This window comes from Loxodonta africana, chromosome 6 (genome assembly GCF_030014295.1).
Source record: "Loxodonta africana isolate mLoxAfr1 chromosome 6, mLoxAfr1.hap2, whole genome shotgun sequence".
Classification (NCBI taxonomy): Eukaryota; Metazoa; Chordata; class Mammalia; order Proboscidea; family Elephantidae; genus Loxodonta; species Loxodonta africana.
In genome coordinates this window covers 71660557-71680235 of record NC_087347.1, presented here as the reverse complement: position 1 = coordinate 71680235, position 19679 = coordinate 71660557, and the positions used below count along the sequence as shown (strand labels likewise).

Below are 19679 nucleotides of genomic sequence, written 5' to 3'. Positions count from 1 at the left end.
TGTTGGAGAGGCTGTGGAGAGATTGGAATACTTCTACACTGCTGGTGGGAATGTAAAACGGTACAATCACTTTGGAAATCAATTTGGCGGTTCCTTAAAAAGTTAGAAATAGAACTGCCATACGATCCAGCAATCCCACTCCTTGGAATATATCCTAGAGAAATAAGAGGCTTTACATGAACAGATATATGCACACCCATGTTTATTGCAGCACTGTTCACAATAGCAAAAAGATGGAAGCAACCAAGGTGCCCATCAACGGATGAATGGATAAAGAAATTATGATATATTCACACAATGGATTACTATGCATGGGATAAAGAACAGTGAGGAGTCTGTGAAACATTTCATAACATGGAGGAACCCGGAAGGCATTATGCTGAGTGAAATTAGCCAGCTGCAAAAGGAGAAATATTGTATAAGACCACTATTACAAGAACTTGAGAAACAGTTTAAACTGAGAAGAAAACATTCTTTTGTGGTTACGAGAGGGGGGAGGGAGGGAAGGTGGGAGAGGGGTATTCACTAATTAGATAGTAGATAAGAACTACTTTAGGTGAAGGGAAAGACAGCACACAATATAGGGGAGGTCAGCACAATTGGACTAAACCAAAAGCAAAGAAGTTTCCTGAATAAACTGAATGCTTCAAAGGCCAGCCTAGCAGGGGCAGGGGTCTGGGGACCATGGTTTCAGGGGACATCTAAATCCAATGGCATAATAAAATCTATTAAGAAAACATTCTGCATCCCACTTTGAAGAGTGGCATCTGGGGTCTTAAACGCTAGCAAGCAGCCATCTAAGATGCACCAATTGGTCTCAACCCACCTGGCGCAAAGGCGAATAAAGAACACCAAGGACACAAGGTGATTACAAGCCCAAGAGACAGAAAGGGCCACATGAACCAGCGACTACATCATCCTGAGACCAGACAAACTAGGTGGTGCCTGGCTACAACCGATGACCGCCCTGACGGGGAACACAACAGAGAACCCCTGAGGGAGCAGGAGAGCAGTGGGATGCAGACCCCAAATTCTCATAAGAACAGACTTAATGGTCTGACTGAGACTGGAAGGATCCCAGTGGTCATGGCCCCCAGACTTTCTGTTGGCCCAGGACAGGAACCATTCCCAAAGCCAACTCTTCAGACATGGATTGGACTGGACAATGGGTTGGAGAAGGACGCTGGTGAGGAGTGAGCTTCTTGGATCAAGTGGACACTTGAGACTATGTTAGCATCTCCTGCCTGGAGGGGAGATGAGAGGGTGGAGGGGGTTAGAAGCTGGCAAAAAAGGAGATGAAAAAAGAGAGTGGAGAGAGAGAGCAGGCTGTCTCATTAGGGGGAGAGTAATTGGGAGTGTGTAGCAAGGTGTGTATGGGTTTTTGTGTGGGAGACTGGCCTGATTTGTAAACTTTCACTTAAAGCACAATAAAAACTATCAAAAAAAAAAAAATGAAGTTAGTCCAAAATCCTTTCTCTTTATTACAGATTACATGTTCTCTTTCATGATATGGATTTCTAATCATGTACCTCATTGTGTTCTTCATCTACTCCATCTATAAACGAGGAGACTGAGGTCCTAGAGGGTGAAATGACTTACTCAAGGTCAAAAATGGGACAGGAACATTGCCTATTTCTACTGCTATATTGTGCCTACCAGCTCTAATGCCTTGCTATGCGCTATTCATATCAAGTATTACACTTTGTTATCCCATACCTACCAACTATACAGAAATATACTTTTTTTTTTTTAACAGTACAGAAAGACCCTTCTGAAAACTGGGATTTCTGTAATGTTATCAGACAGACCAATTATCAAGTGGAATCACACGTGACATGAAATGCCAGTGAGAAAACGCAACAGTAAAGAAAAACACTTTAAAAGAAATAACTAGAAGAAAATGGTAGAAATTAAGTGGCAAAGCATTTCTTATAACTGAAAATTAGTATAAAAGTCAAACCTCCAGAAAAAAACAAATATAAGGGTGCCTTCACTAGAGGCAGTTCAAGTAGGCTGTCTGGAGGGTAGCCCAGAAGAGTGTGTCAGAGCCTGGGCAGGTTAAGAAAAGTGTCCATTTGAGAGTGGGGAAATGGGGAAGGAGGACAATCCAGCATGAGATATGAGAGTCTGAGGAGAGTGAGGAAAAATCTATGTGGGGAGGGGGAGGCAGCCAGACATGGGTTGTCAGAGCCCAAGTAGAATGAGGAGCCATTAACATGAGGGAAGGGATAGGGATGGCATTGGTGCAGCACAGGATGTCAGGAAGATATTCACCTTAGGGGGAGGAGATGGCCTGGTGGCAACAGGAGACTGGGGATACACACATGGGGAATGATTGAACAAGTAAATATATCAGTGATGATGGGGATCAAGTTTCTCACTATAGAAGATAAATACATACACAAAGGCACACATATATACAAACCTACCTATCAACTATATATATATATATATAGATATATAGAGGGAATTCTGCAGTATTCGATGAGATTTGGAGATACTGTTGTGAACTCATGGCTTTTAATACAGATGCACAGATATATAAATACAGACATTAATGTGCATATACACACACACACATATACATATATTTCCTTGGCTGTGTCCACTGAGAGACCCTGGGAACACCAATAGCCCAATAGAAATAAGCACACTTACCGCCCAGATCTTGGTGTCTAAATACCATTCTCCATCAAAGGAACCAGGGCTCTATAAAGTAATAGCTGATTCCAGGCCTAAGACAGAATAGATACAGGATAGGCCTCAAATATCTTTTGCCAGAAAAGTAAGGAAGGACTGACTTATTGATTTGATCAGAAAGTAGTCAAATTTGGGGCAATTTAAGAATCAAAATAATGGATCATAACTCCAACAAAAAAGGAATCTATGAATCCCTATTGATGCAAAAGAATAAATAAATTGAAAGTTTAACGAGGAACAGCATACTTACATAGTCTCAAAGTATCTCCTATAAAATACTCTAATTACTAAGGACAAAAGAGTAAGTTTACAGTACAAAAGACTGGCAAATATCACCTTAATCAAGTGACCAAGTTAACAACACTAATAATAAGGAAAATCAAAATCATGTGCCCCTGATAGGATACAATAAGGACACAGTATCACTTCTATGGTAATCACGCCAAAGATACATAACCTGAATCTAATCGTACAACAGGATCAGACCATCGTATGAAATACTAGATAACTCCAAATTGAGGTAGACTCTGTAAAATAACTGGTCTATAATTCTGAAAAGTGTCAAAGCCATCGAAGTTAAGAGAAGACTGAGGAACTGTTTCAGATTGAAGACTGACAAGACATGACGACTAACTGCAATGCAAGACTTCTAGACCGGATGGTTTTGCTATAAAAGACATTCTTGGGACAACCTGCAAAACTTAAATGTGACCTGCAGATTGGATGGTAGCAACATATCAGTGTTAACTGTCTGATTTTCATGGTTATATTGTGGTTTGCAGGAGAATGTCTTTGTTATAGCAAATAAATTATTTGCAGGTGATGTTGTCAACTCACTTTTAAGGGTTTTGAACTAAAAAAGGATAAATTTATGGAAGGACTTTAAGTTGTATATAAATAACATCCACTGTAATAATTCACTATATAACCATTATGTAATTAGAATCATGCAGTTTTTAGCAAGAGTTATGAGAAAACAGTACAAAATATACTGGTTCTCTTAACAATTCTTTGCTCATTTCTGGTTTATAATTTTCAAGTTATGAGATATGTCAAGGAATTAAAAAACTATATTTTGTACTGCAAGGTTAAAAGCAAACAGAAGCACACTCTAGTGGAACAGTTTCCATATCTGAATAAAGACTCAATGGGTAATACCAGACAATTATTTATCCTATTAGTTTTAGGGCTGCCTTTAAAAAAAAAAAAAGAAAGAAAGAAATGTGAGTCAAATCTGTAAGGAAAATAGAAATCCTTTAGGCTGTAGTATCAATATTCCAACACTATTTTGAATTCTATCATTCAAATGATTCAGCTAATGAAAATATTTGTTTTCTTACATTTCTACCAAAGACAGGTAAGAAGGAAACCAATTCACTTCATAGAAAATAGGTAAAAAAAAAATCTTTATAAAAGGGAAAAGAGGGTGAATCAACTTCTGGCAACTTCAAAAAGCTCTAGATTCTAAAATGCGAATTTGACTAACCTTCGAGTTAGTTGGTTATAGAACTATAAATGTTATAACCTCTTTTAAAGCATGCACTGAAATTTCAAAGTAAATTTCTAAAGTAAGGGTAACAGTAAATGCTACATATCCTGTACATCATTTCCAATACACAAGTCATTTATTTTAAGAAATTCATTCAGAAAAAAACCACCTATTTTATACCCGATACCATGTTAACTCGAGCATAACAACGATTGTAAGGATGGCTCAGGACCGGGCAGTGTTTCGTTCTGTTGTGCATAGGGTCACTATGAGTTGGAACCGACTCGATGGCACCTCACAACAACAAGAACAACCATGCTAACAGGAGCCCTGGTGGCATAGCGGTTAAAAACTATGGCTGCTAACCAAAAGGTCGGCAGTTTGAATCTACCAGCCACTCCTTGGAAACCTTATGGGACAGTTCTACTCTGTCCTATAGGGTTGCTATGAGTTGGAATTGACTTGACAGCAACGGGTTTGGTTTTTTTGGTTTACTATGTTAAGAATAAGAGAAGAGATATGGTCCCCGATCTCATAATCAGACTAGTAAAAAAGATTAAGAAGTAAAAAAAACAAAAATATTAAGTCAGTGCTATATACCATAATCCCCCATGTGTCTGTCCGTCTGTCTTACCGTGGGGGCTTGTGTGTTGGAAGAAGGACCCGTGGTCTACTTCTGAAAAGAATTAGAGCCAGTGAAAACCTTATGAATAGCAGCAGAACACTGATACAGTGCTGGAAGATGAGCCCCTCAGGTCGGAAGGCACTACACCGTGGATGCAATAATGGGCTCAAGGGTGAGAATGGCACAGGACTGGGCAATGTTTCCTTCTGTTATACATACGGTTGCGATGGAGTCAGAACCAACTCAACGGCACCTAACAACGACAACACGTATCATAATAAAGATATACTCGAGCACTGTGGGAACATAGGGGAGAAGCAGTACACTGGAGCTGGTCACCTCTCCTAAGCATCCATATCCCAATCAGGAGAGCATGACTTGCCAACAGCTTGGCAAAGGGCAATCCTATATAGCCATAACCCTGACATACCTGCCTCATATGAACCAGGGTGGACACCTGACCAAGCTCAGCCAATCAGATTATCTATTCAGGAAATATATAATAAGAATTAGTCACACAGAGGTGGGCACTACAGATTAAAAATCATTCTCAGAATCATTTTCTGTCATGTTTACACTGGTAAAGATTCCGTGAAAGCCAGAATGGAGCAGGCACAGAAAAATACAGATGAGAAATCATGCAGCCAAGAGGACAGAAAGTGGTCTCTTGATGCCCAGATATGCTCTTGTGATTAGGTCTCGTGAAAGTCTCCTGTATCCTTAGTCTGAACTCTTTTTTTTTTTTTTAACTTGAATTTATCTGATTAAGTTTCTATTGTCTAACTAAGACAAGTTCCTAATGAACCCTAGAGAGGGCCTGGGAAGGCTACTCCAAGGAAGTAATGCCTTAGCTGAATCTTCTCAAAGGAAGAGGTACCAGCCAGTCAGGGGTGAGCTCTCAGGCAGAGGAAACAGCATGTAGAAGCATAATAAAGCAGAGTACGTCGAGGGACCTCTAAGAACTTCTGATGGCTATGAGACACAAGTCTGAAGCGATGAGAGGTGAGGCCAGAGAGCAAAGCAATCTTATAGGGCCTTTAATACCATGGTAGAGAGTCTGGATTCCTACCCCTACCACTTCCACTGAGTTTATGAGGCTGGGGTTAGTAAACTATGGTCCTGGGCCAAATTGTTGTGCACAGTGCCTTTAGCTAAGAAATTCATATTTTTATATGGTCGGGGGTGGGGGGGAGAATATGTGACAGAGACCAAATGTGAAATCTACAAAGCCTAAAATATTAACTATCTAGCCCTTTAAAGAAAAAGTCTGCCTATTCCTGCTATAAGAAATGGAAAGATTTCAAGCAGGTAAATGAGATAATCAAAGGGCATTTTTTTTGCAAGATCATTAAAACAAGTGTGGAGAATGGATGAGAAAAGGTAACACTGCATGTAGGAAAGCCAGTAAAAGCTGCTATTGCAATAGTTCCGGAGAGATAATGAAGGTCTGACAGTAAGCAATGCCAATAAAAATGAGAAAAAAAGTCCAGTTATAAAAAAATGCTCTTAGGATAAAGACTCAAATCCCTAACACTGTCTCCATACCCTTGCATGGACTGGCCCCCTGCCTCCCAGCCCAGTATCATGCTACCCCTGGATCTCTGGGCTTTAGTTATACAGGCTCTTAATCAGTTCCCTCCCTCAGTGTAGAATGCTCTTACTTCCCACTCATCCATCCCTTTCACAGTTAGCACCTCTCACTCTGATCTCCCCCCATTTCCTTACTCCTCTCCCCTAAAATTCACATCTCTCATTTACTTATTCATTCAGTCAACAAATATTTATCGACCACATGTAACAGGACAGGAATTGTGATAGGCTCTAGGGTACAATGATACAGCCCCTGCCCTCATGGAAACTACATTTCGTGGAGAACACTTTTAACCAAATCAGAAGACTTGATACTTAAGTTGATCAAGTAGCTCAAAAGTATTCAACGCAGGTTATCAGTGTGTAGCAAAAAACTGTCAAGTGCTGCCACCCAATCTTCCTTATTCCTGCTTAAAATAATTTCACTTTTTCAAAGATAAAAAAACCCACTGCCATCGGGTCAATTCTGACTCATAGCAACCCTACAGGACAGAACAGAACTACCCTATAGGGTCTTCAAAGCTGTAAATCTTTACAGAAGCAGACTGCCACATCTTTCTCTTCCGGAGTAGCTGGTGAAGTGCTTAGCCACTGGGCTACCAGGGCTCCTTTCAAATACATATGTGCATTTAAATTACTTCTTAAATTTTTGTCAAAATTAAAGTAACTGCATTTGTACATGGCTTCTCTTTTTATTTGAACCTCCAGATTCAGGTACACCATCATAGACCAATTTGCTTGTGTCTCCTGATAGCTGACAAAGTTTACCGCCAGACTACACGGGTTTGAAAGACTTTGTATGCTAGACCATGTTTATTAAATAGACAATTCCCTTCATTTTTTAGAAGCTACATCTCAAAACTGTAAATGGCTTGAGGGCAGAAACCATTGTACTTTATAATCTCTAACATCAGCACCCTGTGGGTGGCACACAGTAATAAAGTTTGAATGAATATATAACTTCCAATTAATGTTTCTGATCAACATAAGACAACTATTACTAAACTTAGTCGATATAATTAAGTCCAAAAGCAAATACAGCTGACATTTTGCCTGTACAGCCTTACAGTAATACTTTTTGATCAAAATATTTTTGAAATACAGAAAATACCTCATGAATTAGCACCTGTTACTATTGTTTTAAAATTCTGGGAGGACTGAGACCTTCATGTTGGGACCCTTTGCTATAAAGGTTACCCTAGACAGGTAAGCTTAAGAGCCTCTGGGTTAAACAAAATTAAATACTTTAAGTCTTCAGTGTGCTTTTATGTACTGATATGCACTGTATCTCCAAAAGGACATTTCCAGATTTGGTGAACCTGATTTTTTTTTTTTTTTAATTAAACTAAACACTGTCAACATGGTAGAACACTAGTATTCTGAGGCCTACTGTTTGGGAAACATCTGCTGAACTCAGTAATATTTGAAAGACAATCACCAAATAAAAGGAATACTTCGCATTAAAGGTTTCGTATCTCTTACCTTTCTAGCTGGTGGGCCATGAGCTTTATTCACTCAGCTGCCAGGAATCCCTCAGCTCTTATCAAGTAAGCAGTGCTTCTTACACTTCCATCTAAGTATTCCTAGGGCAAAGGAGAGGCAGAAAAGAGTGAACTCATTACCCTGAGGAACCTTAAAGAAATAGTCTCATGCAGTTCAACTCCCTGGTGGTACAACGGTCAAGCACTAGGCTGCTAACTGAAAGGTCAGTAGTTCAAACCTACCAGCCGCTCCAGGAGAGAAAATACCTGGTGATCTGCTTCTGTAAAGATTACAACCTAGGAAATCCGATGAGGCAGTTCTACTCTGTCACACTGGGTCACTATGAGTCAGAATTAACTCATTGATACACAACATGAAATTTAAAAAATATTTTCATTTTACATCTTTAAAAGTACATGTGACTTCTGCCTTCTACTCCATATTATTTAATATAAAAATTAAGGTTCCTTACCAAATCTGCAATATTCCAGGAAGATGCTTTTTCTGTGGAGTCTCATAATGCCTAGCACATGCTACATATCAGAGGTGTCATAATGTCAGGATGGAAGGAGGGCAATGGAAACTTGCTGAAACATGGAAGAAACAAAATGAAGCTTTTCACCACGATAGACATGGCGGGGGGGGGGGGGCAAGTCACAGATGACAGATGATAGATGAAATGGCACTGTGGAACCTAAATATCAAAATTCTTAGAGATCACAGATTTTATTCTGTCAGTACCATACCATAACATCCATGGGACCCAGTATATGTGCTTCATTTTTGGAAACAGCATATTTGACTTTTTTAATAGCTTTATCAGTGAGGATTAGGGTCAGCTGTGAGTAACAGAAAACAAAATAATAATGGCTTACATGATTCAGAAGGATAAACATAGGTAGCTCAGAACCATGGTCACCAGGAAGCCAGGCTCCTATTTTGTTGCTCTGCCATTCTCAATCCATGGCTTCCCCTTTGTGGTTTAAACTAACTGCTCAAGCTCTAGCCACGATATCTGCTGATCAGACAGCAGGAAGGAGAAAGGAGAGATGAACACAGAGCCTCCCTCTGAAGAAGCTTTTCTGAAATCTCATAGGAAAGTTGTATTTACATTCCACAGTATAGAACTTAGTCGCATTTCAGCTATATGCTCAGCTAAAAATTGGACCTTCTACAATAAGGAAAAAAAAGGGAATGAATATTGCTGGACAATTAGTTGTTTCTGTCAGCATACTCCATCTCATCCTAAAATGACTGGATACCTCATAGAGATGCTTTGGCAGTCTACTGAAGTGAGCTTTCAAAAGCAGAAGATCCTGCCAGTGGCCAAGAACAAGACAATGTTCATAAAGACTTCTCTAAATAAGCAAGATGAACCTGTAGGTGACAGAGGGGAAAGAACGGAAAAATCTGAAGACCAGAATGACAATGTAAGGGTAAAAAAAACAACCAAAATCATTGTTGTTTGGGAGGGTAAACACATATAAGCCGTTCACAAAACTCAGAAATGACAAAGGACCATCATGTAAGTCACAGTGTCCAAGGTAAGATCAGGTAAAAACTTGGCAGAAAACTCAGTTACCAACTGCACTGGGAAAAGGCAGTGATGGGGGGAGGGCGCAAGAAGTTAAAAGTGAAAGTAGACTTTACTATTACCTCAGGGCTGAGTTCCCATTACTAGGACAAATATGAACTTGGGAAATTTCCCCATTGCGTGGACTGTTACAAAGATGGATCGCGCTTTACTTTGAGTAAGGTTGGCTGAAACAGCCTTAATATGTTTGAAACTTTGTTGTGAATGCCAGAAGCAAGAAAGATTCTCATTTCAAAGGTGGCAACAAAATTGTTTTATCTACAGGCTGTTCTATAAAGGAAAAAAGACGTGAAGAGGACCCTTAGTTATACAAATGCAAAACGGGGACTATAAAATGGGAGCAGCAATTCAAACAACAAATGACTCTATGGGATAATGGAAAGGCGCACATCTTCTAGGCAGAGACACATTTCTGAAAACTGTTTCCTTCAGAGAAATGTCTACTTTCTATGGATGGATTTAGGCTGTCCCATTTGTATGGAGATGCTCATATTCTTATTTCAGTAGTTTCTCACAAAGGATCAAGAACATCCTAGAAAACATCAAAATAAACTTCTGGTCTTATCTTCAACCTCAAAGGGTAACTATTCTAAGCTAGTCTAGTGAACCTGACCTGTACTGTTGATATCAGACACAAGTAATGTTAAGCTCATCATTCAGACTTTGAAAAACATTTAAAATGTATTCTTTTTTGGGGGCGGGGGTAACTTTAAAGATACAAGTGTAAAAAATCTCTTTCACTATCATTACTCTGCCCTAGGTACTGTGTACTTTTTGTATTTGGATATAACTGAGCTGCAGGCAGGGGGCAGGACCTCCACGGAAGGGTACAGACACTGCTAATGGCAAGTATTCTGGCAAAAGCAGATACTATGCCAAGAAACAGGGTTCAAAAGATAGGGTTAGTGTGAGAAAGGAATTAATCCTCTCTTGGACATGGACTCAGAAGAGTCTAACATACTCAAGGGTAAGCCCAGATGGTATACAGAAAAGGTGGTAGTATCTCTCCTTGATGGAGGACAGGAGCCATGCAGGAGGGGGACAGTCTTCCAAGGTGGCAGTGTTCATACTAGGGTATCTGTTATTGAGGGTACAATAAGGCTTTCCAAGGGATACTTCGGCTTGACGTTGTTATTTGCCATCAAGTCAATTCCAACTCACGGCGACCCCATACAGACAGAGTAGAACTGCTCCACAGGGTTTTCAAAGCTGTGACTTTTGGGAAACAGATCACCAGGCCTGTCTTTCAAGGCTCCCCTCTGGGTGTTTTAGAACCACCAACGTTTCAGCTAGTATTGGAGCTGTTACGCAGGATAATTAAAAAAAAAAAACCCCAAACCCGTTGCCGTTGAGTCGATTCTGACTCATAGTGACCCTACAGGACAGAGGAGAACTGCCCCACAGAGTTTCCAAAGAGCGCCTGGTGGATTCGAACTGCCCACCTTTTGGTTAGCAGCCGTAGCTCTTAACCACTATGCTACCAGGGTTTCCTTACCCAGGATAGTTTTAAGAAAGTCAATTTCTCTATTTTCAACTTCTCTTCCTAAAACGTCTGCTTTCCTAAAAATGATCTGACTACTTTCCCCATGTCCTCACTGTCCTACTTTTCAAAAGGAACCCATATCTCTCACCCATTCCAAATCTCATTACAATACATGGCTTCTGGCTGTAAAAACCACCATGGAGCAAAACAAAGGTATAATTTAAAGTGTCTTAAAGCTTCTTTTAATCAAGGCACCATTAACCTTCCTACTTGCGTCTCTGTCTGCCTTACAAATACTCTGTCAAAGGCAAAGTGTAACTTCCGTTAAAGGCAAAGCCTGTGTTTAAGAACGTTTTGAATTCAGACATACTGTACAATGTGTTGACATACTGTACTTTCTCTCTTCCTTTCCCCAAATATTGTCCAAAATGCACTGTCTTCATGGAAGATTTCCACGAAAGCAAGGAAGAAATCAGTAAGAAACTTTGTTATGCATACACGTGCATATTTGTGGAAAAGAAGTATCATAAAGTGATCAATAAAAAACCTTAAAACATAGAAATACACTGGATTCAAGTAAAATTATTTTGGAGACGTGGGAAAAAAATAAGAAGGAACAATGAAAATTTCCAGCTGTTGACAACGAGCTACTTTATGCTGAGGATGAGCTAATTTGAGTTTGTTTTTTTAAACCAATGATACAGTATCAAATTTCTACCCTATCTGGGTACTTATAAATGAGTGCTGTCAATACTTAGAAAAGCCAATAATTATACTCTCTGAAGCTATTTAACCTTATGATAAAAGAAATTAGGAATAAACTCAGAAATGTTCAAGAGTATATAATTTATCAAATTTCTTTTCAGGAGTATGTGAGTGTAGTAGGCAGGACCACCCCCTTCCTATCCCCTCCTCCCCATCCCACACCCCCCCAGCCCCATCTCCATGCCATAATCCCTGAACCTGTGAATACATTACATGACATGGCAAAAGGGACTTTGCAGATGTACAATTACAGATCTTAAACAGGGAGAGTATCCTGAATTACTCAGGTGGGCACAATGTAATCACACAAACCCTTAAGCCAGAAAACTTTCCCTGGCTGGATTCAGCACAAGTCATCTGAAAGATTAAAAGCATGAGAAGAACTTGACCCACCATTACTGAAGGTGGCCAGATGGAAAGCATCCCAGCTTCCAGGAGAAACGATCACCCCCCAGCTGACAGCCAGCAAGGAAACGGGGACTTTCAGTCCTTCAAGCTGAAGAAACTAAATTCAGCCAACAATCTGAAAGAGCTTAGAAGCTGAATTCTTCCCCAGAGACTCTAATAAGGAAGGTAGCCCTGCTCACACTTTGATTTGGGCTTTGTGAGGCCCTAAGTAAAGGAACCAGCTGAGCCTACCTGAATTTCTGACCTACAAAAACTGTGAAATAATAAATTGGTGTTGTTTTAAACTAAGTATGTGGAAATTTGTTAGACAATAGAAAACTAATACAGTGAGCAAAAATTTTAAAGGCTTGTGCCCCACAGCTTCAAAATCAGCAATAACTTATAAAAACCGATTTTTCTCTGTGCTATACTTTCCTTCTTATAGCTGGTAAAGAAACACAAAATGCAAGCAAAATCATCCCAGAATTCATCTTGAATAGCGATATGGTCATAATAACAAACCTAAATCCAGGAGTTTGAGAACCTGTAGCCATGAGTTAATACTTTATTCCCCTTATAAGATTAAGGTATTAGGAAAATTTTAAATGGTATTATTTCACTAAGAACCTCTCCTGTAAGAAATGAAAAACAAATACACTAGCTTTAGGGTTTATGGTGCAGTGAATTACATAATATTGCCCTCCTAGCCATGGTCTTTGTGACTCCCACAAAATGATTGGGTGGAACTCTGCAAATAAGATACCTGTGGCCCACCAAGGGGACTGGACAGCCTGCTAAGCATGGGACCACACGAGTAAGGTGCATGAAACCCTAATGAGGGGATCTATTAGTTCTGTACTTGGAAACCCTGCTGGCATAGTGATTAAGTGCTATGACTGCTAAATAAAGGGTTGGCAGTTCGAATCTGCCAGGCGCTCCTTGGAAACTCTATGGGGCAGTTCTACCCTGTCCTATAGGGTCGCTATGAGTTGGAATCGACTCAATGGCACTGGGTTTGGTTTTGTTTTTTTGCCATCCCACTAGGCTTAAAAAAGAGCACATTTCAGAGCAGAGGTGGGGACCTCACTACCATCAGGAACGAAGAGCCAGGAGTGGAGCAAGTTCTTTGGACCTGGAGTCCCTGAGCTAAGAACCTTCCAGGCTCAGCAGACAGAAAACTGTAACACCAGAGATGCAGCTAGATGGTGAGACGCAGCAGCAGATAAAACAGTGGCAGGAGAATCAGAAGACCTATGTGAGATGGCACAGCGGACTTCCCAGGACACAGAGCAAGGCAGCTACAGTGGGCTTGCCGACACACAGAGTTAGAGAGCTGAAAGCCTTTGGGCATGAAGCTTGTCAGCAGAACGCAGTACCTCTGGGCACTTGAAAGAGCGAGGCTCACCAACCCATGGAGCCAGAGAGCTGAATGCCTTTGCGCAAGAGGTTTCCTCGCAGAATAGGGTGCCTCTGGACACTTGTCAGCAGGGCTAAAGAGCTTTGTAACATTTTCCCAAGCAGGGCAGAGACCAGGCGTGAATGGGGCCAGGGTCCAAGGGCCAAGAGGGGAGCCCTGTCCTGAGGAGGCTGAGAGAAGGCCTGCATGGTTGAGAGCTGTCCTGCACTGAAGAAGGGAGACTTTCCCTACAGGCTTCCTGATCCTGAACCCAAGTTGTAGCCTGTTGATGCTGACCTTGAGTTGTAACCTGTCACATCCCTAATAAACCTCACAGTTGTGAGTATTGTCTGTGAGTTCTGTCTGCTGGTGCAATAAATTATCGAACCCAGTAGAGAATTAGAGTACCATGGGAGAGATGGCTGGTGTCAGAACTGGTAAAAAGTTTGGTGAGTGGAGGTATGTTTGACCTCCACCTCATAGGAATTATTAGCCTTGGGCTGCTGATCTTGATTTGCTCTCCTTGTCCTTGTGAAGTTAGAGGAGGTCAGACGCCACCGCACCGTTTTTACTGGTTGTCAAAAAGAACAAATGAAAACAAATATATGTAAAATGCATAGTACAGTACATGGCACCCTAGTATCATCTATTAAGTTTCTTCTAAGTTTTGGCATATTTTACTTTGGCTTTAAACATGTGTTTTCCTAATGCTTACTTAATGTCTAATCTTATCAATTTGTTTATTTTTAAAATTAGAAACTAAGAACTGCATATTTAATTTAACTTTTAGACAAGATTTTTACACTAATCTTTAACCCACGGATTTGATGTTATTTGTAAGTTTATTTGGTACACAACGTTCAGTTCATTCATCAATGTAAGGAAATCAAAGTTCTCAGAAGTGAGAAAGATAAGCCCAGCTTTAATGAGAAAAGCAGCAGTTCTTAATGTTTTCCCCACTCACAATAGACATGACAGATGCCCTTCACACATATTACAACTCTAGGAGTACATTAAGGTTCTGATGAAACTCTTTAAAGTTGATACAAAACATAAAGAGCATCATAGACTTTTCTCAATACTGTATTCATGAAAGTATGTTATGAGTAGGTGAATAATGAAATCAGATCAATACCTCAAAATATTCTTTAATAAAAATTCAATAACCCAAATTTTTAAGTTAAACTTTATTTTTTAAGTGAGTCTTGATTATTACCAGACCTCTGATCCCTAGGTATAAGGTAAGCAAGTTCTTGTCTTATAATTTAAAATTATAATAGAAAAATACAAATAATTTACAGATAATGGTTATGAATATTAACGTATCAATGGACATTTTATTAATAGCATCATTTTAGATTTGGTAGTGGCGTTATATATATAATGTTCACAGCATTATTTTTGTTCAAGGTAGATATATAAAATGTACTTATCTATCGTAGAAGATTTTATGGAAATTATAGTATCACAATTTTATCACCTCAAAATATGAATATGCTGTACTGCTCAAGTTTTATATAGAAAAATTCTGAGGGGAAGAGGCATATACAGACCACAACTATGAGATATTCTTTCACATGGATTTATGATAAATCTACAATTATAAGTTCCACCCCAAGTTACAGTTCCTAGGGAAAACCCAACTTTCCTAAGGCTGCGAAATAAATAGGTGGTTGCTATATTGCCTTCAAACTGTAGCACAAGTATGTCAGGAGGGGTAGGCCATATTATTTCTAAATGATATTCAATTCAATGTTAAAATATACAAAAACTGATAATAACTACTCTCCTGTTGGGCATTTAAAATTGAGCAAATTTAATACATCATTTGGTGAGTGATTGCAAAACCGTTAGACATTGTAAATGTTATATAACATGGGAAAATGCCGATACTATTTAAAAAAAACATAAAGCTACATTGTAATTCTGTAAACACTATAATGTATATATACAAAATAGAAGAAAAATAATGAAAACAGTTAGCATGGCAAAACTGAAGTTGATTTCTAGTTACACTGCTATAATAGCTGCTCAATAAATAAACTGGAAGAACAAAGCTATTAAATTACAGTGACAGAGTTTAGGTTCAATTAGGTAAATTAAAGAATATTTAGGGAACATATTTACAAATTTAAGGCCAATATTATAGACAAAGTCAACCACAGACTTTCAAAGGAACCAAAATACATTTGGTATTTTGCCAATTACAATCATTCCCACCATCTTTTCCTACCAATCTCATTGAGGATCTCAGTGGTAATAAGCCACTACTACTTTCGGGAGTGCTTTCTACTCCTTGGGCATCAAGGCAGAAGAAAAATGGTTGCCAATTGTCTTTGTTAAGATACAGAATGTAGACATGAATGAATAGGCCTAGCCCCCAAAGCAGTTTATTTATATCCTTTCTTGTTGTGGGGGGGGAATTTTTAATTACTACAATTTTACCACATCATTTATTTTTCTATTGACAAAAATGCCAAGGGGGAAAAAAAGCATCACTAAACATGCTTAAAAATGAAAATAAATTTTTAATGAAATTATACCTTACTCCAACTTTTTCTTGTGCTTGAGAAACAGAAAAAATGAAATAAAATGTTTTGTGGGGTTTTCTCTTAGATATAAATTGATGGACATTATCTAATAATGACTACCTGATCATTAAAAATTATATAAAGAGAATATGATGCATTTTAGACAAGTTCTTAACCTCACTGAATACATATAAGATAAACACTAAACTACTAAATTAAACTGTTTTTTTATAAAATGCAAAGGCTTTTAGGGGTGCATCTGAATTACAAAAAATAGCATAACTAGTACTGTTATTTATTAATTTTTATGAGGATCAGCTGAATATCCAATAATTCTTGAAACTGTTACTCAGTTTGTTTTAAATTGAGAGGTTTTGGTGGACATTTTGTTTTAAGTAAGAAAGACTTCAACTACTTTATCCTCTCTAAGGACATTTCAACAAAAACACACACACAAAAAAAGAAGTGCCAGCTTAAAGGCAGATTTCATATCAGAATGAAGAGCTCAAAGGCAAAATGGAAACAGTATGCACGGTGGGATTATTCCCCTGATCTAAAACGATCCTTGAATTTAATTTACCAGCAGAAAAAACCCACTGTCATCTCGATTCCGACTCTGTGACCCTATACCAGCAGAGAACATATAAATCATTACAACCCAACTTTTCCAAAATATAAAAATTTAGATAGAAAAAGTGTGGATGATTTCTTGAGAGTTAATGCTAGTTAGAAGTTCGATGTATAGCATATAATTTTTATGTTATACTACTACAGCTTCCAAACTCTAAATACCAATAAATCCCCCCAATTATCTATTAAACAGCTGACATAGTAACTATTTCTACTGTTAATTTAATTTAAAAATAAGAAACAAATACTTCAAGTAAAAAAGTAAATGCAATAATTTCTGGATTGCATGATTTTTAATAGATAATATAGTGGCCCAAATACCAAATAAACATTCTAACATGGTATTTAAAGAGATTTCCAACAAATGCAATAAAATCTGTATAAGGCATTGCGTACCTTAAAAACATATACACGAAAAGTTCCTGAAAGCGCCTTCCTTACCGACAATTAAAATACAAAATGCCTACATTTTAATTACAACATTATATTCTAAATAATTTTAAAAGAATAGCAGTGGCATCCTCTCAAAGCAAGATTAAAGATTTGTTAGGGAGGCAACACACCGAAACCAAAAAACCAAACCTACTGCCGTCCAGTCAGTCAATTCCGACTCATAGTGACCCTACAGGACAGAGCAGAGCTGCCCCAGAGTTTCCAAAGCTGTAATCTTTCCAGAAGCAGATTGCCGCATCTTTTTCCCAAGGTGCAGCTGGTGCACAGGAACCCAGAACTTAAAGTTAGCAAGCCTTGTGCTTAACCACTTCACTGCCAGGCCTCCTTAGGCAACACACAAACCCGAACCAAACCAAACCCACTGCCGTTGAGTCCATTCCGACTCATAGCGACCCGATAAGCAATATACACACCACTGTAAACTTGAAAGATTCTTACAAATTATATTACAAAGCTAAGGATTCTTGATTATTATCGAAGGTCTTCAAGGTCCATGAACTTTCTTGATCTGCAGAAGGGCATCTAGTTTTTTAAAAAAAAACTTGAAAGGATGTTCCTCCAGTTTCTGAAAAAAGTGTTTACAGAGGATGCCTGAAGTCAGTGTGACAAATTTAAATACAAAATATAACTGCTACTGTATTTGTAATTCAGGGCAGTTAACCCACATAGGGTTGACTTCTTACAATAAAGTCGCACCTTCATAATTTTGGTTCAATAGACCAAGGTTATACGGTTATTTAAAGATTCTGAGGGGGAACTGCTGCCACTGACAATGTCAATGGTTATGAATTTCTTCATATAGGACAAAAAGTGTGCTCAGAGAAACAGTTTCTGTTCTGACTTCAAATACATTAATAGTATGCATTGTTACTGTTTCTGTAATTTAAGATTACTAAGAAACTACTTGCATATTATAATTTAGGAATAAATGAATAGGTCTAAGTAATGTGTTTCACTCCATCATATTCACAGTAGTTTTACTCTCGGCCTCACCAGTTTTAAGACTCCCTATTAAAAAAGACTTTTTTTTTTTTACTACCTACCCACCAAACCAAACCCACTGTCATGGAGTCGACTGGGACTCATGGCGACCCTATAGGACAGAGTAGAACTGCCCCATACGGTTTCCAAGGCTGTAAATAAATATTCACGGTAGCAGACTGCCACATCTTCCTCCTGGCTGGCGGGTTCGAACCCCAACCTTCTGGTTAGCAGACGAGCTCCACCAGAGCTCCTTTATACTACCTAAGACCACAAAAATAATCCCCAGCTCTTCCGCCCTCTCCTTAGCTTCGGTTACACCAGCGTGCGTAGAAAACAAGCAAACACACACACACACACACACACACACACACGGGAGCGCGCGCGCACACACACACACACACACACACACACAATCTCTCTTTCTGTCCTGGTCCCTGGGGCATCGATAAACAGCACAGATTATTTCCCTACAGAAGCTCTGGTGTCCACCCAGAGAGATAAAAAATGGGGGAAAACGCCAGAATCAACCCGCACCCACACCTCAGCCCCGCCCCACTGGGAAAAAGAGGGGGGTGGCGAGTGTGTGAGGGTGGCAGAAAGGACAGAAAAGGCCGGGCCTCTTAATTCCCAGGCTCACCATACCATTCGCTCCATCAGGTTTCACCGCAGGCAGGGACCCAGACCCTGTTTTCAGCCGTACATGCCGATCTACTCCCCATTCCACACCCCACATACAAATAGTCCCGGCCGCTGGGTCTTGGGTGGGGAGACCACAGCCGACCCTCTTCCTGCCCAAGCTAAGGGCCGAGGGAGGTCTCCCCGCGCCCTCGGCAGATCCGACCTGTGCTCCAGGAGCCTCCGAGCCGACCGAAGAAGGGGAAGATAAATCGGAGGGAGGGGTCTGAGAGGAGCCGTTATTTCTTTTTCCTCTTCGTTAGGAAAGCGCGCGAGCGGGGAGGGGCCGGAACAACGAACGCCAGTTACCTAAAGGTCCGGCCGGGCTAGACAGCCTCCTGAAGCCGACGCCGGCAGGCTGCTGAGGTGGCAGCACAGCCACAGTCGCCCCGAGGGCTAGGGACGGAGGCAGGGGCGCCCGAGGTGCTGGGAAGCGGGGGGTGGGGACTGTGGTGAGCGACGTCGCCATGTTAGCGCCTTCTTTCTCGGTACCCCACAGTCTCCAGTCCTGCAGCAGTCTCCCCATCACTACTCACCTTTCCAGGTCACTAATGCATGCGCCCTTCGGCTGCCCGGAGCCCCGTGTTTACAAACCACCCCTGGAGGAAAGGGCTGAACCGTACTTTAAAGGCCACGGGCTCCCACAGGCTTCCGTCCTCTCTCGCGAGATCGGACTGACAACCCTTCTCCCCGCCCCACTCCCGGCATCCTCCCCATTCTTCTCATGCCCCTCCCCTCCACGCGCACGCCCCTTCTTGCCTTCCTTCGGAAGGAGCGACTCCGGGTCAGGTGGTTCCGTCAGCCTTGACGAAGGAGGCGGGACTCAGAAGGGTGGGGATGGAGGGGGCGGGAACCAAAAACACTTGGGCACTGGTGATTGGACAAGGAGACCGAA

At 40.3% G+C, this 19679-nt stretch overlaps 1 protein-coding gene across 3 annotated transcripts in view; it reads right to left on the bottom strand.

Moving 5' to 3' along the window:
- The window catches only part of ATF2 (activating transcription factor 2), an 86017-nt gene extending 66555 nt beyond the window's left edge, over positions 1 to 19462 (bottom strand). For 2 of the 3 annotated variants that reach the window (XR_010322289.1, XM_023542826.2), the window contains exons 1-2: positions 19321 to 19461; positions 7887 to 7987 (exon numbers count right to left, since the gene is read on the bottom strand). The gene's annotated coding sequence lies outside the window, so the exon portion shown is untranslated. Of the gene's footprint in view, positions 1 to 7886; positions 7988 to 19320 lie in introns of all 3 variants that reach the window. The other variant, XM_003406211.4, reaches the window with a different exon arrangement.
- Positions 19463 to 19679: the final 217 nt, after the last annotated feature.